Source organism: Hemicordylus capensis, chromosome 5 (assembly GCF_027244095.1).
Source record: "Hemicordylus capensis ecotype Gifberg chromosome 5, rHemCap1.1.pri, whole genome shotgun sequence".
Taxonomy (NCBI): domain Eukaryota; kingdom Metazoa; phylum Chordata; class Lepidosauria; order Squamata; family Cordylidae; genus Hemicordylus; species Hemicordylus capensis.
The window spans coordinates 248,452,285-248,479,419 of NC_069661.1; the positions used below are offsets into that span (position 1 = coordinate 248,452,285).

A 27,135-nucleotide genomic window follows, 5' to 3' on the forward strand; every position below is an offset into this window, starting at 1 on the left:
GTATGGACTCATTCTCACTATGAGCTGGACTGAGGCCACTAGCGCATCATGTGCACCAACAGCCATGGCTCAGCTGTCAAGAAGTGACACCCCACCCCAGTTATTGTTCTTATTATATTAAAACAGAGTAATTGCATTTTCTGTCTGCAGAGGAGCCAAAGCGCTCCAGACCAGAGCTAAAAGACATCAACCATCGCCTACTGCACAGAACAACAATTAAAAACCTGACCAGCATCCCTACTAAAAGTGTCAGTCATATGATGTATGCCTAAAACCAGTATCTGGAGCAGATTTTGTTAAGCAGGACTACAGCATTAAAGTGTCAGCAGTTGTAAAACATCTTCATAAATAAGCACACATTTACTTGCAGGCATAAGATCACAAGAAAAGCTTTCCTGGATCAAACCAAAGCTCCCCCATCTTCTTTGCATCAGTGCCTTTTCCGATGCGTCCAGAAAACCTCCAAGCAGGATTTGAAGGCAATAGCCCTCTCCACTATTTGTCCCGCAGCAACTGCTTTTCACAGGTACACTACCTCTGAAAGTGGAGGCTCTGATTCACTATGCTGGATATTAACCATAATGAAACAAGGGAACTGACAGGTAGATCTCTGTCAGGAGGGTGTTTCCAAAGAGGATGTGTCACAATGGAGAAGGTCCACTTAACAGAACTCACCTGAGCAAATGAGGAATTGCAAAACAAGACCTCCCCTGATGACTGAAGGCGGTGGGAAGCTCCTGAAGTGTAAAGGTATTCATCAAGATACACAGAACCATTTCCTACCTAGCACGAAGGCTCCAAAAGTTGAACAGCTGTATATCAGGGCTGCACAACTTTGACCTTCCAGGCGTTGTTGGTCTACAACTCTTTGCATCCCCAGCCACAACAGTCAATAGTAAGGGATGGTGAGAGTTGTTAAGTCCAACCACATCTGGAGGGGTGTGCAGCTACGGTGTATATTAACAACAATGCATAGACAATGATGCCGACAACAAGAAAGCAAGTATTCTGATGACCAGGGACTGCCCATGCTCATTAGCCCTATTCACGCATTGAGGTTGTTCTCATGAGCGGGTGGGTAGGGCAGCGGGCAGGCGGAGAGGAAGGCTGCCTCAATTTGCCTTCCCTGCAGATGATTCCTGAGTCCTTGCTGGGTGCGCTGATCGTGTGCCCAGACGGTCACTGGCTACCCCAGGCAGTGTGGAGTTTTGAGGACCGGGACGTATCATCCCGGCTCCTGGAAATCCCACAGTCACCATGTGAATGCGGGGTGTATTATGGGGATCCCCCTAGCAATGGGCAGCTGGGGATGACACACAGTCAAGTAAATGCTACTAAGGGCGTGCTCACTCCTCGTTACCAAGGCGGGGCCCCCTAGGTGGGTTTGCCACCAAGGCACCACTGAGAACCACTCAGCTCCCAGAGGTTCTTACGGGCAGCCAAGCTTGTGCTTGGCTTCGTTAGCCTGGTCTTGGCTGCCCAGGACAACAGCCTCATTACGTTCAACACACACACAATCTGTGTACAGTGTACACATATACAGATCTATACACACATACGGTTATGCATGCATTATGTTCAACCCACAGTACAGTGGTGCACTTCCTCTCTGTGCCCTGCCTTTAAGGGAACCTGTTCCTAGGTTCGCTTTAAAATGAACACATGTACAGTCAAACAAAAGACATGCACCTGTGTACAGACTTTTACACTATGCACTTCTAAAACGTAATAACTGAATAGGGCGAATTCAGTGCCACCGATCCTCATAATACACATGCACCCTGAGCCGAGCCCACACTGGTCGGAGCACATGAACACGGTAGACAGGGACCAGGATAACCTGTGCAATCCTCTGCAATGAATTCTGTGTGATCTTGTATCTACTGGTGCCAGAGGGAGTGAGTCAACTCAAAGTGGACAACTTCCCTTGTGCATTATGGGGCAAATCGGCTCCAAAAGCAGCGAGTTTAAATTCCATTCCTTTGTAGCTGAGTCCTTCATGCCCTGGGAAGGACATATCCTTCTTGGTACTTTATTTATTTATTTATTTATTTATGTGATTGTTTAAAAGATTTATATGCTACCATTCTTCATAAATGAATTAATGGTGGCTTGCAACAAATTTAATTTAAAACACAGTACAGTCATCCCTTGCCAACCACTAGGGTTCCGTTCTGGCAAACCCGTTGGCAAATATGCGGTTGGCGAGGCATTAAAGTCTATGGGAAACAAGGGGTTAGGGGAACTACAATGGCAAAAAGACCTAAAAACAAAGGGGAAAATACCCCAAACGTGCCAAAATATCACCAACAAATCCTGTAATGTCACCAAGAGTCACGAAGAAGAATGAGCAGATCGATCCTCTAGAAACGTTTTGAACCCTCCAGAATCACTCAAGGGCATTTTAAACTGGCAAGGGACAGCAAGGTCAGCAAGGGTCACCAAGAGGAATGAGCAGATCAAACCCCCGGAACCCCCCCAAATTAGTGAACCTGTCAATCACTAAAAAACCTCACCAACTGTGGATACTCGGGTCATGGTTGGCAAGCCCTGTCACAATTTCCTATTCGCATATACACTCAAAATCGCAGTTGGTAAAACCGTGGTTGGCAAGGGATGACTGTAAAACAGAGTAAAACACAGCTTGTAAAATCGTAGAATTTCAGGTCAAGTCAATCATTAAAACCAGGCAATCACAGAGAAATATACAGAGTTAGCGAAAGGTCTGCTGGGAAAAAAAGTCTTCAACTTTCATTTAAAATTAAACAAGGAAAGGGCAAGCCTAAGATCAAGAGGCAGGGAGTTCCAAAGAGCTGGGGCCAGCTCTGAGTAAGCTCACCCATATGCCAGTGATAGACATGCTTCAGAAAGTGCCAGGATGCCCAGAAGTGAAAGTGAGTCAGCTCCAATAGTGGGGAGGTTAATCTCTGCACTTTTGGAGCTGACTCAGAGTGAGTCAGCGGGAAAGACATGCATTGGGAAATACTGCTATATAAGTAAGTAATAAGTTTATTGTTGTGACCACAGGTCACAGCATAGCATAGCATAGCAAAGCATAGCATCTATATATTTAATTCTCTTGAGACATGCGTGCCCCGGATTTGACAGCAGAACTCTCGCGACATGCTGAGAGAGTTCCAAAGTGAGGACTGAAGAGGAGGGGGGAAGAAAGTGCCAGCAGTGGCCGGCCGGTGGGCAAGAAAGGCGGCGGCGGGTAGCGGGCGGGGGGGGGAGAAGGGTGGTCGCAGGAGGGCAGGGGGGGGGAGAGAAAAGCCACGGCGGCAGCAAGCGGACAGGAGGGAGAAAAACGCGGCTCTGTGTGTGGGGAGGAACGGGAGGGGAGGAGGGCTGGAGAGCGTGGGGCCGGAGGGAAGGGGAAGAAAGGAGAGACCGTGGCAGGAGGAAGAGGGAGGGGGAAACAGCTGGCCCCAAAGTGCCGCATGGATGCTCTGTGTGAGGTCGGCTAGTAACACTAAAAACATAACATAAAAGAGAGAGAGAAATGTGTGTGTGTGTGGGGGGAAATCAGCATACCAGCGAATTATTTCAACAATCTACTTAAACTAAAACCAATGCTACAATTTAGGACAGAGCATGGCAGCTATAAATTTCTTTCTAAGTTTAAAAGAAAGTCAAGCAAAAGTGGCAACCTGACAACTGATACATGGAAAAACATTGGCAAGACGATAGTCAAACATTCCACATCTGAACATTTAAATTTCGGACAGCATAAAACACAGTGAACAATAAAAGAATGTCTTCCACTTGGCCAGCGCCCAGAGCCACAGGGGCAGAGATGCTGTTCCACTGGAAGTTTGCAGAATCTCCCTTCAAGATATGCCTTGGGCATAGTTTGGAAACATAACTTTGTGAAAACCGTTCTCAGTGGTGCATGGGTAACGTTAGCCAGGTATTGTGAGAAGCTTCTGTGTCACTTATAATTGCGGTACCAAAGTGAGAACTTTAAAGACTGAACCACAGCAGCATCTCTACTGGCACCCCATTCAAGTTGCTGATCTCTAATATTTTCTCTGCTCCAAGATCTAAGTTCCCCCTACCAGAGGCAGGGAGTAAAAACTGAAGGATAAAAGAAAGAAGTTTGGTCCATTGATTCCTACCCACAGAGTGTGAATAATAAAATTGGACTAGGTGATGTTCTGGGAGGCTGTCTAGCTTCCTGAAATATCTTAGAACCTATACAACCTCCAGGCTCAGAGGCAGTCTACCCAATGTTAGTGGGCAAGCAGGAGGAAAAATTCCAGTTTGATTCCCTTTTTGTGGGCTTCCCCCAGAGGGACCTGGCTGGCCCATGAGGGCGAACTAGGATACTAGACTAGAAGGATATTTGTTCTGATTCACCAGTATAGGGCTAAATGTATCAAACATCTGACTCCGAAGAAGGCAACAGCGTGTGTGTGTGTGTGTGTGTGTGTGTGTGTGTGTGTGTGTGTGTGTGTGTGTGTGTGTGTGTGTAGATATAGTTTCCCACTATCAATTTCTCTAATGGCTTGGTATTAACACCCATGAGTTTGGAAAAATGTTTTGTTTCCTTTCCTTTTCTCCCCGCCACCCCACAAGGGTTTGTTTTTTGGGTGCTCCCCCACTGCCTCACTGCTCCTTTTATTACAGTAGTTGGTAGCGAAATTCAGGCAAGAATTAACGGAAATGGCTCTTTAATACACCATTACAACAAGGGTTATAGAAAAACGCTGAAATAATGTTATCTATAGCTGGTGCATGACATGACACTCTTAAAATACAGCTATGCTGGATTATAATATTTTAAAAGGATTTTTTCATCACTGTTTGCACAATTCCAAAGCCATTTTCTCCCAATTATTGTCTAGGAAAGGATTGAGAAATGTGTTGGGAAACGCGGTCTGCATTGAAATTGCATTGTAATCCGGGACACATATCATTACCCTTACAATAGTCTAAATCTAGTTATGTTTATCCATTTGCCGACTATATGGCAAATATAGATAAAGAGAATTGGAACCAAAACCCTCCCTTTCGTCTGTCTTTCTTAGTCGATTCATCTCTCACCTATTCCTAAACCCGGAGTGACTTGCAAATGATAAAACTAAGAGCGGTTTCGGGACAGTGCACTGGACTTAGATTGGTGGAAATCTGGGTTTAGACCACAAGCAAACCTCTGGGCAGTCTAAGGGAGCTTAGCCCACTTTCCAGGGATCATGGGAACCACGGGGCTCACAGGAACCACTGCAGGCACGCAGGCAAGCCCGGGGCTCTCAAGGTGGCTAGCTTGCCTAATTACCCCTCCCCTTAGACGGGGATAATGGAGCGAGTGCTCCGTTAACCTCATCTTTTTGCTTGTGTGTTGCCACGGCGTGCAGTGACACATGAGTAAGCCTCCAACCAGGAGGCTGCAAGCAGCCTCCTGGGCTCGGGGGTGTCTCCAGGTTGGAACGCAGCCCCCAGTCCCTGTGGCCCCCGCCGGCTCCATGACGGAGCCAGCAGCCATGTGGGTGGCTGATCCGGCTGCCCAGGGCTGCCTCTTGATTGTCTGCGGGGAGAGTAGGCTAAGCCCGCTCTCCCCGCAGAACCCCCTCTGGTGCTTCACACCGATCGTGGGAAGCGCCTCTCTGTCTCTCTGTTTGATCTACTTCAAAGGGTGGTTGTTTCAAGGAAGCCCACAAGCATGGCATAAAAATAGACAAGATCCAGTGTGCCACAGACGTTAGATAGTCATATTAGGACTGGGGAGATCTGGGTTCAAATCCTGACTCCACCATGAAGCTCACTGGGTGATCTCAGGCTGGTTGCTTTCTCTCAGTCTAGCCTACCTCCCAGGGTTGTTGTGATGACAAAAATGAGAAAAGCTGGTAGTATAGTGGTTAGAGAGCCAAATTAGGATTGGGGAGACCTGGATCCTAATCCTCACGTAGCCATAAAGCTCACTGGTGACCTTTGTTGCAGTCACTATCTATGCCTGTTCTAACATGACGCTCAATGCATGTACGATCTGTGTAAAGTGTATACATGTACAGAGTTGTACATGCATACAGTTATTCACACATTACATTCAACACACTTACAGTAGTATATTTTCTAAATGTTCCCTGCATTTGAGAGGGCCTGTGCCCAGGTTCACCTTAAAAGTGACCACATGTATAGTCATTCACACAAAAACATGTGCAGATACACAGACATCTGTATGCATTTTCAACAAAGTATCTAAATAATGGCAGTTATGATGACTACAAGTGTGTCTTGTTATCCATGGGTGTTCCATTTCACAGTTTACCATGGATAACGAAACCATGGATAACGAGGTGTTGAGTTACTGGGACTCGAGGATTAGGTTCCTGGGGGCATGGAAAATGGGCAAAAACAGATAAAAAGGGCCCAGGAAATTGAGAAATGTGCCCTACTGTGCTCCATGGGTCTCCAGGTGTCCAGTAATGCTCCCCAAAAGTCTCAAATGCAGGGGGGATTGTGTCCCCCCCTTTTTTTTCTTAACACAAATGAGCCACAAAATGGCTCCTCTTCCTAAAATGGCAGATAGAAATGACCTCTGGGGTCATTTCTGGCTGTCCCAAACCCGTGTACACACCAGATTAACCCTTTGTTACCCCTTTTTGTGTGTGTATGCCGAGGTTGGGTGTCAATTACCCATCCGCGGATATGCAAAACCGCAGATGTTGGATCCGTGGTTAACAAGGTTTGCCTGAACAAATATTTATTTAATATTTATATAACGCTTTTCAACAAAGTTCTCATAACAGTTTACATAGAAAAATAATAAAGTTACTTCTCTCTCAGCCTAACCTACCTCACAGCCTTGTTGTGAGGATAAAATGGGGGCAAGATCTTGTATAGTGTCCTGAACTCCTTTGTGGAGAAGTGGTTTTTAAATGTTATAATTAAGTGTTCCATAAAGCTCTTTTTGAACATCCTTTGTTTTTTATTGCTGTTTTATTTTAATTGCTTTATTCTGTCATGGTTTTTATGATGTTTATGAGCTTCCTTGAGCATCATCATCATCATCATCATCATCATCGTCGTCATTATTTTATCATTAATAATTATTAATAATTATTAATATTATTAATAGTATTGATATAATAATTATATTAATATTAATATTAATTATTAGTTTATTTATTATTTATTAATAATTATTAATAATTATTATTACATTTATATCCCGCTTTTCCTCCAAGGAGCCCAGAGCGGTGTACTACATACTTGAGTTTCTCCTCACAACAACCCTGTGAAGTAGGTTAGGCTGAGAGAGAAGTGACTGGCTCAGAGTCACCCAGCAAGTATCATGGCTGAATGGGGATTTGAACTCGGGTCTCCCTGGTCCTAGTCCAGCACTCTAACCACTACACCACGCTGGCTCACACTGGATCACTTCTCATAATGAGAAGTGGGAGTATACATATTCTACAATAAAGGAATACATATGTATCTGTGAGCTTCTTGAAGGAAGGATGCAATAGAAATAAACACTAAAAAAATCCCAAAATTATCATGTCCACCAAGAGGTTGAAAACAACCTCCTATTTAGTACAAGGACTGCAGAAAAATACAGTGCTTTCCCCTCTCCATTTCCTTTGTTTTCTCCTTCTCTCACACATTTTCTTTTCTTCTTTTTCCATCTCATACATATTACAGCACCCCAATTAAAGCTGAGATTTGGAGTTGAAACATACAAATCTGATGAATTATGAGCCAATTAAGCAATTAACCAGGCCACTAAATTTCTCCTCCCATATGCAGACATGCTGCAGTGATGCCATTGAACCATGTTGACCCTTGATGCACAACACAGCCTGAACGAAAACAACAAAGAGTTTTGTGGCACCTTAAAGAAATTTATTGTAGAAGAAAAGCTTCCCTGATTATCACCAATTACTGCAGTGGTGAATTGCCACTGTGCTTAATTTATACTTTTACAGACTGTGTTATCTCTTGCATTTCATGACCCGCTGACCACATTCCATACTTTTCTCTCTCTCCTCTATACCAACACATATATGTGGATACACACACACACACACACACACACACACACACACACACACACACACGACATCTGTGACTGACACCTCATGTGCTGGATGTGTTGCCACCAGCTTGGATGGCTTTAAAAGGGGCTTAGACAAATTCATGGAAGACAGATTTTCCAATGGCTACTAATCTTGATGACTATAGGCAGGATGCCTCTAAATACCAGTTGCAGGAGAGCCATGGTGGGAGAGGGGATACAGCTTCATCTCCTGCTTTTCCCCAGAGGCATCTGCCACTGCGGAAAATTCGATGCTGGACTAGACAGGCCTTGGGCCTGATCCAGCGAGGTTCTTCTTATGTTCTTATTACTGTAGACCACATAAGCTTATGCTGCAGCATAAGTATTAGCATTTTCAAAACTCTTGTTTCTACTATAACAGACCAACACAGGTATCCCATTGCAACCTGAGCAAAGATGAATCTTCGAACGTGGTGGCTCTCTTATATTAGCAGGGAGAGAGCAACTGTACCTATTTAGTCGTAGCATAGAATCCCTCCGGTGGCTGCTGCTGGGTCCTACCTTGCGCTTCTGTTTGGAGTGTGAGTCCTTTGGGGACAGGGAACCATCATCATCTTCTTCTTCTTCTATGTAAATTACTTTGAGAACTTGTTTGGATTGTCATTTCTATCTCTGGATCGATGAGAGCCTGCCAGATTCCGGAGGAACTAGAAATCCAGAATCTAGATTTGTTTCCAACTGTTCTTCACATAAGATTTACTCTGATACTGTTTTGTTGTTTTCTAAATTCTGGAGCTCTGCTTATAAAAAGAAATGCTTCATTTCTTCCTCTTGTTTTAAGTATATATTTCCCTGGAATTTTATGGGTACAACTCCATGCTTTGGTATTGCCGTAACTTTGTACGGGTATAACTCCATTTCTTGGTTGTACGACTGTAATTTTGTATTGGCCTATGTGTCACACACAATAAATGTTTTACTAGTTACTTACTTATAATTGTTTTAGCTGAACTGATTTTATGTTTCATAAAGGTCATTCACGCAATCAAAAACTGTGTTCGACCCAGGTCTGGGAGCTGTGTGTGCTCCCAATTTTTGGTTGTGTGGAAGCAATGTAGGAGGAAAACCTGGGTAGAAGTGATTGTGTGGAAGCAAGGCAGGAGGAAAACCTGGGTAGCTTTTCCTCCTACCTTGTTTCCACAAAATAACTTCTACCCAGGTTTGCCTCTTACCTTGCTTCCACACAACCACAAATTGGGAGCTCACAGTTCCCAAACTGGGGTAGAACAAAGTTTTTGATTGTGTGAATGACCTCATAATGTTGTAATTGTCTGCTATACCTCATGTTGAGCACCTCATGGTAGAAAAGTGGTCTGTAGACCTATAAACAAATGAATTGATACTGGATAACATATTCATAAAATTGGCATAATTTGGATTTTAAAGATATGGTTCCCTTGAACTCTTTCCAAAGTGGACCTTGTTCAGTCAATTTCTCCATGCCATCACCATTTCCAGATTGGCTGGCGTCCACCAGTTCACAACACTTTTCCAGAGATGGTCCAAGACATTTTGCACCCAAGGCAGATAGCCAAAATATCCCTCTCCCCGTACTGCTAAAATAAATAATAATAAATTTAGCAAACTGATAATTTGATGCCCTTTAACAACATCCCCCAAATCCACCACCTAAAATAGACTGAGGCGGGTCTCACAATCAGTGAGACCCGCTTTTTCCGGTTTTGCAGGGAGAGCGGACTAAGCCCGCTCTCCCTGCAGACGAGCAGAGCGGGAGCCAAACCTGGGTGGCTGGATTGGCCACCCACACAACTGCCAGCTCCGTGATGGAGCCAGCAGGGGCTGGGAAGTTCGAGGGCCGCATGGCCCCCGGAAGCTCCAGTATGCCCTGCGCAAGTGCACAGGGCATACTGGGGAGACACCCAAGCTAGAAGGCTACTTTTCAGCCTCCTGCCGGGGGTCTGCTCGTGAGTAGCCGTGGCATGGAGCCATGCTGTGGCTACTCACAATCCCAAAACCTGGGTTTGCAGAGAGCTCACTCCACAAACCCGGTTTAAAGGGTGGGCTACTTGAGCGGGATATCCGCTTAAGAACCACCGGGCTCGCAGCTAGCAGTAAAGCTAGCTCTGCACCATCCCAGTAGGCTGCAAGGGCTACACAGGTTGTCCACCTTGGAAACTGATCCCAGGGTTGACTTGAATATGACCAGAAGCTTTGCATTACCGGGAGCTTTGCAGATCCGCAGCGGTGAAGGGGTGGCAGGGAGGTATCCTGCCACCCCAATTACTCTACTAATTACAGCGCCACAGCGGAAAGCGGCGGGAGGAGTAAGTAAACCCTCCCACCGCTCTTAAAGCGACCCCCCAACCCCAGTGCTGGACCGCAGTGTGGTGGTTCCGTGCACACCCCTACTTCAGTCCCCAGTTGTTGGACTACAGCCTCCATAATCCCCAGTCACAATGGCCAAAGTTATAACATCTGGGGACCCAAACTTGAGAACCTTTGCCGTAAGTTAATTGTGCACTCTGCGAAGAAGGATAATCTTCTTTTGGTCTCTGTACTGCATCTCTTACCAGTCACTGTATGACACTGCGGAAGAAAAGTATCCAACTATCGACTTTCCCCATTCCAGCTGTCATTTTATAACCCCCTAGAAATGTCTTCCCCATTTTTACCCCCTTAGTTGCCTCTTTTCTAAACTAAGAAGTCTCCCAAACATCAGATTTTCCTGATATGGACAATCCTACAACGCCTTGCTTGTTTTGGTTGCCTTTTCCCGCACGTTCCCTCAGCTCTAGGATACCTGACATTTGTTATTTCAGAGCAGTCAGTCTCCATTTTGGCTGATGACAATATCACAATTAAGCAAACACGCAGACCTGCACGAGGGAAATTCAGCTTTAATACACACAAATGAATTAAACTAGACATGAGCTAGTTATGAAACAACGACAGAGCCGAAGAAGAGGGAGAAAGACAAAGTAAAGATTGCATTTAACCATTATTAAAATGACAAACCTTGGGATCACTGACTGTAAACAATTTTTTCCACCCAATTAAACAGCCCATTAAGTATTTTCTTTTCCTCGCTGAAAGAGATTTTTGGTGCCGGCCAATTGGAAAACTGTTGACTTTACAATGGTTAAGGCTCCAAGTTAATGGAGCTGATTTCAAAAACCTGCGTTTCTTTTACAATGTATAATTCATTACAACAGCAGCATCAAGCCCCTCGTCGTAATGCTGCTCATTCTGGGGAAAAAATCAGAAATGTGCTGGCAATCACCGATCACATGAAAAGCACATGCCTACAGCTTGGTGTAACTTACAAACAGCTGATGTAGCCAGAGAGCAGAAGGAAAAGTGGTACCGGAGAACATTTGCTATTTTGTTGTTGCGGTGGTGATTTGGTTTGCAGAAATAGTCCTGAAGGACGATGATGATGATGATACTTTCACTGGAATATATTTATTTCAAAGCGGGGGGGGGGACCCAATACCATGCAGACCATTTTACATCAAACTATTATAATGCTGGAGGGGCGGGGCTGAATAGCACAAATGTTGCACAGCTGGTAGATAAATGATTTTGAAAAGCAGGATCTGCTAGGAAGATGCAAGCTTCTCCAAAGTTCTGGTTGTGACCTACTCACTAAATCCCAGCCCCTATCCCAATAATGACCTCAACCAGGATCATCTGCTCAGTCCGCTTAACCCATAAATCCATCAGACATTAAAGCCCTACTCAGACATTACGTTGTATCTGCATCCAGGTGTCTACACACACGTACAAATTTTTGTGTGAAGGACTGTGCATGCATTCATTTTCAAAGTGAACCTGGTACAGGCCCCCTCAAAGGCAGGGTGCAGACAGGAAGTGTACTGCTTTATGTGCCTACAGATCCGAACATTCATACACTGTGCAGAGACTGTATGCATGTTGAACATAACATGCACATAGGGTTTAAGGACTCTCTGGTTTTTATGAGACTTTAATCACCACTGCACATGGTTCCAAGCCATCCCTTTAAATCCTCTGCAGAATTACTTGAGGCTCTGGTAGTCACCACGCCCTGTTTAGATGTATCAATTGATCTTTGGACTTTGTTGAGTCAATTTCTTGCTGCCCTACAGTACCTTAGCCTCATTTCTATTCTCAGAAATAGGGTTCCATCCTACCCAGCAGCTGAACCCAACTGCTGAATGAGATAGAAGTTATCTTACCCAACAGGAGGCTAGCAGACTGCTCATATCTCCTACCTTGTTTTTTTTTTTACTACCACACAATAACAGGCACATGCACAGCTCCCAAACTTGGGAAGGATGCTTCACCTACCCTATTTATTATCATGTACAAGCCTAGTGTATCTTAAGCTGGGGTGGGGCAGAGGAGAGTGGCAACATATACAGAATGCTTATTATCTTCAGTGGAGGAGAGCTGGTCTTATGGTAGCAAGCATGACTTCTCCCCTTAGCTCAGCAGGGTCTGTCCTGGTTGCATATGAACGGGAGACGATGCACTTTAAGATATTCCCCTTAGGGGATGGAGCCACTCTGGGAATAGCAGAAGGTTCCAAGTTTCCATTTTTCACTGGAAACAGCTTTGGTGAAAAATGTCCCCGATGTTAAAAACAGATATGATACAATGGGACTATTCTTATGATCACAAAAATCGGGCTAGGAAAATCCTAGCCCAATTTTTGTGATCATTAGAACCACTGGGCTCACAGCCGAGCCCGGTGGTTCCGGAGCGGCTAACCCGCTCCTGTAGCCCACCTCTTAGCCCGGGTTTTTGGAGCGAGCGCTCCGCAAACCCGGGCTAACTGCTTGTGAGTAGCCGCAGCGCGGCTCCGCGGCATGGCTACTTGTGAGTAGAGCCCCGGCTGGGAGGCTTAAAAGCAGCCTCCCGGCTCGGGGGTCTCCCCAGTATGCCCTGCACGCGGCCCCCGAGCTCCCCGGAGTCTCGGAGCCAGCCATTGTGTGGGCAGCCGATCCGGCCCCCCAGGGATCCCTGCGCGCTCATCTGCGGGGAGTGTGGGCTTAGCCCGCTCTCCCCGCAGTTTTGACGAAACCGGTTCTCACGGATCGTGAGACCCAGCTCAATGTTATACTGTATCAGCATTACATCGAACCTATCTGAAGATCGAGGCAGTGTTCCCTCTAACAGGGAGGAGAGCTGGTCTTGTGGTAACAAGCATGACTAAGCAGGGTCCACCCTGGTTGCATATGAATGGGAGACTAGAAGTGTGAGCACTGTCAAATATTCCCCTCAGGGGATGGAGCCACTCTGGGAAGAACAGAAGGTTCTAGGTTCCCTCCCTGGCAGCATCTTCAAGATAGGGCTGAGAGAGATTCCTGCCTGCAACCTTGGAGAAGCCGCTGCCAGCCTATGTAGACAATACTGAGCTAGATGGACCAGGGGTCTGACTCGGTATATGGCAGCTTCCTATGTTCAAGGGATACTGTTTACTTACAATCTCTCTCTCTCCCTCTCACCTAAGCATTGTACTCAACAATATATTTATTTATGTAGATTGGACATCATCTCAATATTTGAATTAGCAACGTAACCGTTTTGGCACAGGTCGGGTCTGATGTATTTAATGTCAACACTACTAGCATTGCTGGAGATCGGAAAATATTGCTGTGTTTGTTGGCCATAGAATAAATTTGCCAAATGGAATCAGCATAGCTCTAGAGTCTAAATTAACAAAAGCAACTCAGTTATCAGTAGTCTTTAGCCCGCCACTCGGTGCTTCTAAGAGAAACACTTTGAAAGGGGAAGCGTTACATCTGGCTACAGCTGCATATTACATGGTCCATTGAGACTCGGATGCTGATGGCTGAACTGAATAACAAACAGCTGGGCAGAGATGCAAAGATCAGAAAATCACAAGGAAATGCTTGTGTGGTATCTCGGCAGCCTCCAAACACAATAAATGGTGTATCAGGAGCCATTAGCATTTCAGAACTTAACCCGAGGAGCTGAGTTCAGCCTCCTTACTGACAAAAACAGCCACGTTATAACTGGTAGCACCACCAGCATTAACAACACTATCCAGTGCTTTTTTTAGCAGCAGCGGCGGCCGCCACACATGACAGCTGATCTGAACATTCTCTTAGAAGCACTTTCAGTAAAATGTGAAGGTGCTGAAGGGTTTCTGGCAGAAATGGGCCAAATGGCAGGAACTGGTGAAATTCAAAAGGTGCTAGAAGGTTTTGGGGTGAAATAGGGTGATGGGGGGGGCATGGGGAGAAAAACGGCAACTCTTGTAAAGTTTCCAGGGGGCATATTACTATTGTTGTTGTTGTTGCTTATTCAATTTCTATACTGCCCTTCTTCCAAAAATGGCTCAGGGCGGTTTACACAAAGAAACAATAAACAAATAAGATGGATCCCTGTCACCAAAGGGCTTACAGTCTAAAAAGAAACATAAGATAGACACCAGCAACAGTCACTGGAGGTACTGTGCTGGGGTGGATAGGGCCAGTTACTCTCCCCCTGCTAAATAAAGAGAATCACCACGTTAAAAGGTGCCTCTTTGCCAAGTTAGCAGGGGTGAAGATTATTTGGTGGAGGCAGGTGTAGGTGTTGTTTTTCTTCCATTTAAAATAATATTTGAACCTGGGGATGATGGGAGCTGTAGTCTAACAACAGCTGGGAAAACATCAGGCTGGCCCCCCCCGAGATAGGTAACTCTCACATGCTTGAAATACATGCGTCATGGAGTGCAGGGTTAGGAGGCAAACCATACAGTGCTGTAACATCATTTGGAGCAACATGATAGATACTGTGCAAAAAAGGTGAATGGAGGGAGAGTGTAAGAGGGAAACCAGCTTTCTCCTCTGGGTTCTAAGTTTTTGCTGAAGGCAAACAGCTTCCTTTCTTTTTCCTTTTTAAAAAAACTTTTGTTGAAAAGATCTCTTCAGAGTCTGGAGGCAAGATACTAGCCACAGTTTGCCAAGCTGGTTAGCGGAAAACAGACAAGGGAGGGTGGAAAGGAGGGATATGCAAGCAGGGGCACTTCTGATAGGTTGAAACAAAGGTGTGACACATCATCTGAACTTAGCCACTAAGAAGCAATTTTCTGTCTGTGTGAATCAACCTTTTGTTCAGAAAGCATGAGAGCTAGAAAGCATCTTTTCTTTTTAAATTAAAGCGGAGGTTTAATTTAATCCAGGCAGAAATCTATGGGGTGGGAAAGCAGGCTTGGGTCTGGAAAGCTGTGTACACATGTGATAGGGTTTGCAGATCTTGCAAGTAAATGGGATATTTGGAAGCAATTGGGTTCTTAGTACTCTGTGAATAATTACCCTTATGGTGCTTTTAACATTTGCAGCAATCAATATGGGCTTGTGCAGACAGAATGCTGTTGTTAGTTCCTTCTTAATTGCGACTAAGGGATTGGGACCCATCCTCAGGAATGCATGTTCCCCAGGGCTGCTCCCCGCACGCAACCATTTAAACTCTCACTGAAGTTAACTTTTATTATGGTTCCTGTTTAGCCAGACTCCAAATCCATTTTTTAAAAATATATTGATCAGATTTTAATAAATAGAAAGAAACCTTGACTAGTATTAGATGCAGTTAAGGTAGGTACAATTTCCCCCCTTAAGACAGAGGGGTGTAACTGGGAGGATGGAGACTGGATTTCCAAAATTGGCTATTGATCTTTTAATGGTGGGCATTACATTTGTCCCATTCCTACAGAAGTCCTTTCAGCTAATTTCAGCCTTCAGTTTGCCCATAATGCACATCCCAACACACCCGGTCATGCCTCAAGAGTTCAGGTGTTTTTGATGAAGCTAAAACTCCTTGGCTTTATTCTAATTTCCTTTCTTTAAAGGGAGGTTTTTGCAGCAACTTGGAAAACACACTTTGTGTGGGCAACTCAAACATGCTGTTAACATTCACACTTTAAAGCCATGTCTCTTTTTGTCATTGCATTGAAAGCTTTGGAGAAAGAATCAGCAGCTTCTATAGGAAATGCACAAAGCAACACAGAAGACCCAGATTACATTCAGAAGGTTGACTAGAATGGATGACCTTGAATGGAGACCAACCATAAACCAAGCACAACAAAGCTTCATCCAAGGGAATTATAGGAGGTAATTCTGGAATTCTCTGCTTGGAAAAGGATAGATTTCCTTGTAACCTAAAAGCTATGTATGAGCTCGGGTAGGGCCAGTTTACAGTATATGTTACACCAGTTCTGTAAAGGCCACCTGAAAATGTGTCCTCCTGTCAACCAGTCTATAGGGGCTGTAATAGATAACGTGCCAACATTATACTGATTGAAAGAGAGCTGGAAAGATGCTAAGGGTATTTATATGACCAGGAGATGGGAAGGGCAGACTGTGGGAAGTCTGTGCTAAACTTACCCTCTCCCCAGACGATTCCTCTTCATTGGTGGGGAGCACTCCCACATGATCCATGCTGCTACATGCAGCATGGATATACAAAGGCCAGGACAATGTGTCCTGGCCTCCACGTATCCCACAATGCATTGTGCAACAAGCACGGTGCACTGGGGAATACGCCCATGTGATGGGGGTTGTTAAATGTATACCTATTTTCATCTCTGGATGAAAATGCTAGATGGTGTAGTCTTGCCTACCCTGTTTTGGTAATCTGGAACATTGTGCTCTGAATGTGCACCTTATGAGCTGCTTTCCATTCATGGCTTGCCTGTAGTCTGAAATGCATGCCACACCCTCCAGGCTGTTTGGCCACACCCTCTAGACATCCACACGTATGTCCCTGTTTTCATTGGAGGAATGTTGGAGGTTATGTAGTAAGGCTGAGAGACAAGCTGGAAACAAAGGGACTGGCACGTGGGTTTAAGAATCCTTTAAAAGAAATGCCAAGCTGCACAGAACCCGACATGAATAAGCGCTTTTTCTGCACCTGGCATGCTGCATAAATTGGATCCAATTGTCTGAATGTCTAAGCTCAGCATATACCCAAGTTGTCAGACTTGTTCCCAGTGCAAGGAAGCTGTTACTTATTCTATCAGACGGAGGCACATTTCGAGTATGCACCCAGCTTACAGGAATAAAGCAAGAAGTGGGACACACAGCAAGAAAACAGGTAATGCATTTGTCAAGCAGGTACAACAGCGTGACATGGAATTGTTACTATAGCATGTTGGCTGCAATCCTGCACCCAGTTGCATTGTTTAAATCCCACTGAAGTCAGTGGGAACTTCTTCATCATCATCATCATCATCATCATTTACATAGCATCTTCAGTGTGTCTGATACATTGCAGAGCATCAGAGAAGTCCCTGCCCCAAAGTACTTCCAATCTAAATTTAGCCATTGGAGAAGGTACTATCCAGCATTATTTATTTATTTGATTGATTAATTGATATATCACCCCTCCAAAATGGTTCAGGGAGGTTTACAAATAAAAACAATTAAAATAAATTTAACAGTTAAAATCAAAACAAAATCAATTAAACAATTAAAATCATTTAAACATTAAAAACATTAACATTAAAATCATTTAAAACCAGCATTAAAAATCTAAACCATCTAAACCTTTTTAAAAGTTGCCAGAGATGGGGAGGTTCTTATTTCAACAGGGAACGCATTCCAAAGTCCAGGGACAGCAACGGAGAAGGCCCGTTCCCGAGTAGCCACCAAAAGAGTTGGTGGCAACTGCAGGAGAATGTCTCTCAATGATCTCAACAGGTAGTGGGGCTCATGGTGAAGAAGACGTTCTCTTAAATACCCAAGGCCTAAGCTGTTTAGGGCTTTATAGGTAAAAACCAGCACCTTGTATTTTGCCCGGAAACGTATCGGCAGCCAGTGTGATTCTTTCGACACAGGAGTGATATGGTCTCTCCTAGATGACCCAGAGACCAACCTGGCTGCTGCGTTCTGAATCAACTGCAGTTTCCGGACTACGTACTAAGGCAGGCCCACATAGAGCGCATTGCAGTAAATCAGCCAAGAGGTTACCAGCAGATGTACCACCGTAAATTTATTAATTTAAGCAATGCATCAGTCATTAGCCCTGAAATGTACACTCACGGAAAAAAATCCTAGCTTTAAAAATAATCCCTCTATATTTCTTCCCAAATAGGTGATTGGGCCTGGCATTGTGGAGCTGAGGGCCATTCTATTGGACCTTATATTCTTATTCTTTGAAGTCTTTTTAATAAGGGTGGAAAGGATATACATTCCATTCTTTAGCAACAATTTTGTACCACAAAAGGCTGCAATTTTCAGTCTCTTCAAAATGCAATTATAGATAATGTTTGCATCAGTAGCACTAACACAATGAGCATATAGGGCATGAAAACTCCACTCCAGCCACATCCTCTTAGGTTACGAAGCTTGCCTTCTGCCAAAAACAGCTGCTCTTCAATGAGCTAATATTTGGCACAAGGTGGCTTGCATGTTTCCATCAACCTAGGGATGCAATTCTGCTTTAATTTGCCCCTCCAACATCCTGTACACAACAATGGGGCTGTAGCTCAGTGGTAGAGCATCTGCCTTGCATGCAGAAGGTTTCCGTCTCAATCCCCAGCAGCTCCAGGTATGCTGGGAAAGACTCCTGCTGAAACCTTGGAGAGCCATTGCTAGAAAACAATCCGGATCTAGACTCGGTATAAGGCAGCTTCCTATGTTCTTAATGAGGAAGTCCATATTCTTTCAGGGACTGAAGGGTATGTACAAGGTACAGATGACATTAAATATCCTGCCATTTCAAGGCATTGCTATTGTGATTTGGGTGAGAACTTTCCTTAGGAAAGCAAAGGGAGTGGGAATTGCCAAAAGGATGCGTTGAAAGGTGCCCTTGACCATGCTTAGGCGAAGGGACTAGAACTGGATAATAGGAAGCCTTTAAAAGCTAGTTCCTGACACTATGAGGCTCCCCACCCGAGCAGTGTGGAGAACTGAAGGTTTGGCGGGGAGAGCAAGCTTGGGCCGCTCTCCCCGCACACGAGCACTCCGCCCCCACGGGATGGCCGGATCAGCCGCCCACACGATTACCAGCTCCGTCACGGAGTTGGTTGGGGCGGTGGGGATCGGGGGCCGCCCAGCCCCAGGAAGTCCCAGCATGCCCCACGTGAGTGTGGGGGCATTCTAGGGGGACCCCCGACACTGGGGTCTAGGAGGCTTGTTGTAGCCTCCCAGTCAGGGGTCTACTCATGTGTCGCTGCGTCACAGAGCTGCGCTGCAACGGCACATGATAACCAAAATGAGGTTAGCGGAGCACTCACTCTGCTAACCTCGTTTTAGGGGAGGGGTATTTAGGCGGGCTAGTCGCCACCGAACCACTGGGCTTGCTCATGAGCCCGGTGGTTCTCATGACCACTGGAAAGTGGGCTGGGCTCCCTTAGCCTGCTTTCTAGTGGTCGTAAGAATACCTTCTCCTATGTCATACTCCAGTATGACCAAGAAGCAAAACCCAGAATGGGCTATGCAGACAGGTTGCCCAGTTTCATAATTTTTCGGCTTGGAATGTGAATCTCAGCAACTTGCAATGCTCGCCTTGAACATGAGGAGTGCATTTTGATCCCCGAGTTCTTCTCTAGGACAGCACTGACAGGACTGTCTCCTCCTTCCACATGTACCTCCTCATCTGCTCAAATCAACATCAGGGATCTTGCTTCCCCGCTCTGTACCGGAGTAAATTCCCTCCCTCCAGGCCAGCTCTGAAACTACAAGTAAACCTGGCTGAGAGAAAAACAGCAGCTGCTGCTGGCACTGCTGGGGGCTGTGGGAAGAAAGCAGTGAATGGGGGGTGAGGGAGTGGGGTGGAGGAACAATGCCCTCCCCACCTCTGTGCTTCTTTCAGAGGCTGCATCGCCACATGCAGTTTTGCCCTTGATGGAGACTTAATTTCCAGGTAAAGGCCCCCTTCCTTACAGTATCAGGAACATAATATTGGACAATCCTCAGTTTCCCTCTTGTTGCTAGGTTAAAACGGCACATAAAGTTTCAGTTCTAAGCAAGGGCTAGTTCTTCACATGCACATGTAGAGTCAGAACATAAAATCCATTTGGCCTCATGAGCTAAGCTCATGAGTGAATACAATTTTAGGGGGAAATACATTTGATCTCTAAAAAAATACACATTTGATCTCTCAAAATGCATACATATCAGAACGGTTCTGCCTTATATAAAATGAATGCATTTTAAATAAAAACAACAACAATCATAATAAAGACGCATGCTTGTACGTTCAATGTAACTACCGCAGCACCCAGCAGTAAACCAAAACCAGCCCCGGGGCTGATCAAGCGATAAGAGAAGCTGCTTTGCTGCCCTCCTTTCAACACACTCATCCCTTCCAGCATTTCAGATTCCTCCACCAAGAAAATTAGTCTGCTTTCAAGATACAGGAATAAAAGCCGATTTTGCATTCCCAGCAAAGGAGGAGGAGGGTGAGGTGCATGTTGTCACACTGGAGAAAAGAACTTCACGTGTTCCAATATTTTACAGTCAAGGAGCTATTTCAGAGCTTTCCCTGAGCAACAAGGAATAGATGATGCTGAAACACAGACTGCAATCCTGTATGAAACACATAAAGCTGCTTCATCTGAGTCAAATCCAGTATTTTCTGTTCTGACTGACAGCTGCCCTCCAAGCTCCCAGAACCTGCTCCCCCAAATCCTATTTGAACTGGAAATGCTGGGGCCTCACCCTGGCACCTTCTGGATTTAAAGCATGTGTTCAACCATTGAGCCATACAGTATGCAGGCACACAATACTCCTGCCAATATTACAGATCTAGAGGGAGCAAGACTTAGGCTCCCCCCCCCGCGCCCCCGCCGTCTGCTGCAGATGTTGAACTACAACTCCCATAGGAAGGAACATAGGAAGCTGCCCTATACTGAGTCAGACCATTGGTCCATCTAGCTCAGTATTGTCTACACAGAGAGGCAGCGTCTTCTCCAAGGTTGCAGGCAGGAATCTCTCTCAGCCCTATCTTGGAGAAGCCAGGGAGGGAACCTGAAACCTTCTGCTCTTCCCAGAGCGGCTCCTTCCCCTGAGGGGAAGATCTTCCAGTGCTCACACATCAAGTCTCCCATCCACATGCAAACAGGGTGGACCCTGCTTAGCTAAGGGACAGGTCATGCTTGCTACCACAAGACCAGCTCTCCATCATCCCAGCCGACTGGTCACTGTGGTTGGGGATGATGGAAGTTGTTCAAAAGCATACATTTTTTCAGTGCTCAGAAGCAACCGGTTCAAAAGCTGGAGGGGCCAGAGTGGTGCAGTTGCGGTCTAACCCATAACACTGAGGTTATCAGGATTAGCAAGGCTTTCAAATTACAAGGTTATTATGCTTTGAAAGGGCAGCACATTTCAGAGCTGGCCTTGGAACGATGGTTTTCTATTGGCCTCACTCCTGGCTCACAGCAGCTACATCCACCCAAAGGAGAGCCCTTTCCAGGCCTGAGCGCTGAGGCAGGGTGGCATCACCCAGTCACTCACCATCTGGCAACATCTGATGTCTTGCAGTAATAAGGAAGTTGTTTCAACTTGGCCGTCTTCAAAGGAAACATCAGATTCTGATGCCCACCGTAACTCTACTGCTGCAGGAGGGGCTGGAAACAGAACCAGTGGCTGCCACAGTCAATACGAGGTTTCTGGCCATAGGGAAGCTCACTCATGGGAACTGGCTAACTGGGCAAAGAGGCACCTTTTAAAAGTGGCGAGTCTTTTTATTTAGGGGGGGGCAGGGAGAGCAATGAGCCCTATCCATCCCCAGCACAGCATCCCTGTGGCTAGTGTCTACCTTATGCTTCTTTTTAGACTGTGAGCCCTTTGATGACAGGGAGCCATCTCATTTATTTGGTTTGAAATCCATAGATTTCAGTTCACATAACTGCAGCACACACACCAGAACCCCAAAGCACGGGCAGAGTGATATAGGAGAATGTGCTCCTTGGGATAATTTGGGCTCTGGCTTTTTAAAAATAAAAATGCAGAATAAGTCAGCAACTGGGACCTACAGTGAGAGAAACAAACAGATCTTGGTTGTAGCTATCAAACAGAGTCAGCGGAAGGGTACTTGGCTGTAGCATTTCCAACTGGGCCTTCCAAGGAAGCTTCTGTGCACGTTTTAAAATTTTCCTTCACCTCATTTGCAGTGCAGTTCTGAGGAAGAGCTGTGCTGCCCAGCCTCAGCCCCGGCTGCTTCCCATTCCAGAGAAACATCACTAAACCCAAATCTTGCTGGCTATAAAACAGCTAAAGCTCCACTTCTGCTCATTTTGCATGTTCAGCACTGACCTACTTCAGAGCTGAAAAGAAGCAGCGATGCATTACACACACTCCACCACGAGAATACGTCTCGCTTCTTTCCACCTGCAAGTCATCCCGTTGTGTGCCCCTTCTGTAATTTACATCCCCTTCACGTGTAGCCATTTAATAGGGACAGTAACTAGTTCGCTTTGCCCCCCAGATTAATGGTGTGCACTGAATTTCCAAACAGGATTGGATTTGCTTGCAAGCTCTGTCGGTTTGGCCTGGCACAAGACTGCCTGAATTATTCGGGAACTGGATTCCAACCTTGATAGTGCGCATTACACTGTGTAACTCTAAACATTTGAGCATTCAGGGTGTGTGTGTGTGTGTGTGTGTGTGTGTGTATGTGTTTTGGTTGTGGGGAAATGACCACCCATGGGGTGGTCAGTTTGTGTGGCCTGCTAGACTTTCATAGGGGTTTCACAGGAAGTGAAAACCTGAGTCAGACCATTATGCTGTGTCAGACCATTGGTCCATCTAGCTCAGCATTATACTTGCTGGCAGCGGTTCTCCGTGGTTTCAGGCAGGAGTCTTTCCCAGCCCTACCAGGAGATGCTGCCAGGGATTGAACCTGGGACCTTCTGTATGTAAGCAGCTGCACTAAACTACAGCCCCATTCCCAAGCCCAGGAATATTATCTGGACAATAAAATGGGCCCTTCCATCTCTCAAACAAATGAACAGAGAATATTCTACAATAGGATGTTCCAGGTGAAATTCCAAACAGATGAGCTAATAGTTCCCTGCATCTATTCATGGTGAGAATAAACGCCAATTATTGGCTGTTATCAGCCAGTTCCATTGTTCAGAAAGATCAAGAGGCAAACAGCCAATAGGCCTAGCTAGTTGACTCGGTTGGGGAAACTGCTCGATTTTGCAGATTTTCAAATATCATTCAACCTTTGCCACAAGTTAATAACTCTCAATTACCTGGGCCCATTTCAGACAAATGAAGTGCACTTGTCTGGAACCAGACCACACTGTCTCAGTGCTGCTGTACCAAGCACCAAGGATGGCTATAGTTGATGAGGCAAGTGAACCGTCAGGTCAAGTAACCCTCCCTGATCAGTTTTGTGCCTGCTAGCCTGAGAGCTGCCAAGAGAAATGCTGGACAAAGAAAACAAGCCGTCATCTTTGGGTTGGGTAGTGTTTCAAAACCGTTTGTCGGAGAAGCACATGTCTGATCAAGGAACAAAAGGAAGAATTGAACTTCGGCTGTTTTGTGTAATATGCAATGAAGAAAACCTTCTCTGCATCTTTTGTCTGCTGAGGAACCCTCACATATTGACTGCACAAACACTGTATGTTGCAAGGGAGCCTAGGGAGCGTCCCTCAGGTGGTGTGTAGTGCAGTGTTCCCTCTAAGAACATAAGAACAGCCCTGCTGGATCAGGCCCAAGGCTCATCTAGTCCAGCATCCTGTTTCACACAGTGGCTCACCAGATGCCACTGGAAGCCACAGGCAGGAGTTGAGGGCATGCCCTCTCTCCTGCTGTTACTCCCCTGCATCTGGGACTCAGAGGCATCCTGCCTTTGAGGCTGGAGGTGGCCTATAGCCCTCTGACTAGTAGCCGTTGATATACCTCTCCTCCAAGAAGTTATCCAAACCCTTCTTAAAGCCATCCAGGTTGTTCGCTGTCAGCACATTTTTTGGCAGAGAATTCCACAAGTTGATTATGTGCATGTGCACACTCTAAGGTGTGCGCACATGCCTGTGCTCACAAGTTTTTTTATATCTGCTCAGTTAATTTTAGATCCCACTCAGGTTGAATTAGGACGGCCCAATTCTAAATGCATGTGTGCACACACTGCCTTGATACTCCTGCCATACAGATGAAAAAAATTAGAGAGAACACTGGTGTTGCGCTGTCTGTGCTTCTTGTGCTGTCTCAGCTTCTCAGCACCACACATGAACTGAGAGCAGGCCCAAGGACTCACACGACACTCCTCTGTGTTTGGTGTAGCGGGTGAATATGATTCCTAGATAGCACGCTTGTCTATCAGGGAAACTTGTCCACCATCACTTATCTTCTTACTACAGAATCTCAGATGAGTTTCCAAGGAACTCTAGGCTTTCCCAGGACATACCTCGAGAACCATAAACTAATATAACTCATTGCAATTTGACCTGATTTCATCAAAATAAGCAAGCAATGGATGCATCAAATATATTAAAACAAGGAAATTAAAACCACATGATGTCCGAAAATTAAATGAATATATGTATGTATGTGTGTGTATAGATAGAAAGACACACACACACACACACACACACACACACACACACACACACACACAAAATGGGTGAGTTTACCCATAGAATACAACATGGTTGTGTTCAGAGGTTATGTGGAACTAATACTACTACTACTACTGCTCCTACTGATATTTATATACTGCTCTTCCAACCTCAGTTGCAGTCAAGCTCTGCATGACCTCCCTCATTCCCAAGACTGCATGCTCCCCCTTCCACCCCCACATGAATGCCTCCTTCCTTTCCTGTTTAGGATATGGCAACACTGATTGTGAAGTCCGAACTCACCCATCTCGGCATAATCTCGCCATAATAAACTCACCAATCTCGGCTAAATCTAGCAGGCTCAAGAGAGATTCTGGGCTTGGGCTTTCTGAAGCAAGTAGATTAGAATATGCTGAGGCTGGTGGGTTCAGACATCGCGATCCATCTTGGCATATCCTAACTGAAAAAGGCAGTAGGCAATAGTGTGGGGATGGAAGGGGTGAGAGTGTGCTCCCATGACTGAGGGAGATTGCATAGAACTCAGCTACAAGTGAAGTTCCACACAACATCTGAAGCCACCCAAGATTTCTTAAAACGTTTCTATTCTGCCTTTCAGTCCACAAGGCAGCCAACATAAAAAAAGATTCGTACATACATACAAACACAAAAACTCATTCCTTGAGGTAGATTGGGCAGGAAGGGCAGATCCATTCAGCTGCTGTTTATTCGCTCCCCTTGGAAAGCAGTCTAGAAGGATGTATTAGCATCTTGGTTTAACAGTACCACTTCTCAGCAGACGGACGAGTCGAACAAGAATTGATTCACAGTCTCTTTGGACACCAGCAACTAATGCATACCAACTAAAGATAGACTGCTGCTATTAATGCAGTGTCAGGGCATGTGTTGAGTGCTCATCCTTTGAAATCCTGTCAGCAGGTTAGTTGCCAGAGCTTTTTAATATCAATTAATTGACAAACTGCAGGCTTACCACTGACATTGTGAGTCATCTTCAACCAGCACAAGTGGCAAGCTCTCCAAGCAATTAAGGTAAAATGGCAGCCACAACAGTAATGCCTCATACACAAAACAAAATCACTCTCACTCTGTAATTCACAAATGATCAGGCACCAGCCTGGCACAAGGTCTGGAAAATGTGTCAGGTTTCTTAAGTGCCAAGCACCCAATGCTGACTTGCTTGGTTGACCAGCTGCCTAAAAAACCTACCTTTCAACTGACTTCTTCCTACTATTTATCATTATTAACTACCAGATAATTATATAACACTTTCCCCGCGTGCTCCAAACACTGCGCATACATTTTCTTGGTGATCTTAACAACTCTGTAATGTAGGCGATTCTTGCTTTGGATGAAAAACATCCTGTTCCCAGTTCCCAGATGAGCTCAAGCTTGTTGGGGGCACAAATTTGGGAAGAAGCTGCTGCTCAGTGCTAAAGCACATGCTGTGCATGGATAAGGTCATGCAATCCTGGCATCTCCAGTGAAAATTCCTGGCATCTCTAGTGACAGGATCTTGGATGGGAGAGCTTGAAAAGACTTCTGCCCGTGATTGTGGAGAGCTGTTGCTACTATTTAGAATACAAAACTTGGCTAGGTTGATCAGTGGTCTGACTCAGTGGGTGCCTTCACATTAACCCCATCCTCACAACCAAGGATTAGAGGATAGGAGGCATTAAAGCTACCTATTGTTGCTTGTGAGAATATACAGAACTCTCGCCTAAACAGTGGTTCAATGCTGGTCGAATGACCGTAACAATAAAGATTTGATTTGAGTGGTTCAAACCTGGGTAGCCTGACTTTTTTTACTTTGCTTTTTACCAAGGCAGGATGAATCAGCCTGCCAGTCATGTGTTGAAATCCCCGTTTTAAGAAGTCCCTGGCAGCTAGAGGCCATATTTGTCAGAGAGTTCTCTGGGTAGAGGGGCCAGTCAGAGGAGGGCTGCTGGTGTACTGAGGGCTGTCTCTCTATTGGGCTTGCAATACATTTTGTGATACCTCCCTCAAGCCTTGGAGAACCCAGCTGACTGAGGCAGTAATGGAGCCCACGGCTGCCATGTTAATGTGTGGGGTGAGTTAGCAGAGCCAAACCGAGGCTCTGCTCATCTGCTAGGAATGGGGTAGGGGCTCTTCCTTCCCCCAAACCACCCCCAGATGATCATGTGAAAGACCTTATGATCTTCAGGAGCAGGACAGGAATTGGATGTTGGTGGCTTCAGACATCACGTCCGCTGGGAGTGCACACTCATACATCCTGTCGTTTTACTGAGATGTTACCAGCTTGCTCACATGGGGTTGGATCACACGACGACGCCCAGTACAAGACAACTGCACATGTCCAAGACCTGCAGAAGCAGCCTCTACTAAGCTGATGGTAGGGCCAAAGGCTACCATCTGATCTTATCTGACCTATTGGTGGAAAGGAGGCCTGGTGTGGATGGCTTTTCTGCAGTTTTCTCTTTTAGCTGGAGCTGAATGCTGCCACACTAGCGGAACTCCAACTGAGATGTCTCCAGTCACCAGTTCAAGACCAACCGTTCAAGCAGGCTTGATGCACAACAGGACTGGGAGGTGCAAGACTAGCAAGACAATTCCTTTG

The 27,135-nt window shown here is 45.5% G+C and overlaps 1 protein-coding gene across 25 annotated transcripts in view; it reads right to left on the reverse strand.

The window, feature by feature from the left end:
• CELF2 (CUGBP Elav-like family member 2) overlaps positions 1–27,135 on the reverse strand; it is a 914,911-nt gene that overhangs the window by 369,864 nt on the left and 517,912 nt on the right. The window lies entirely within an intron of this gene.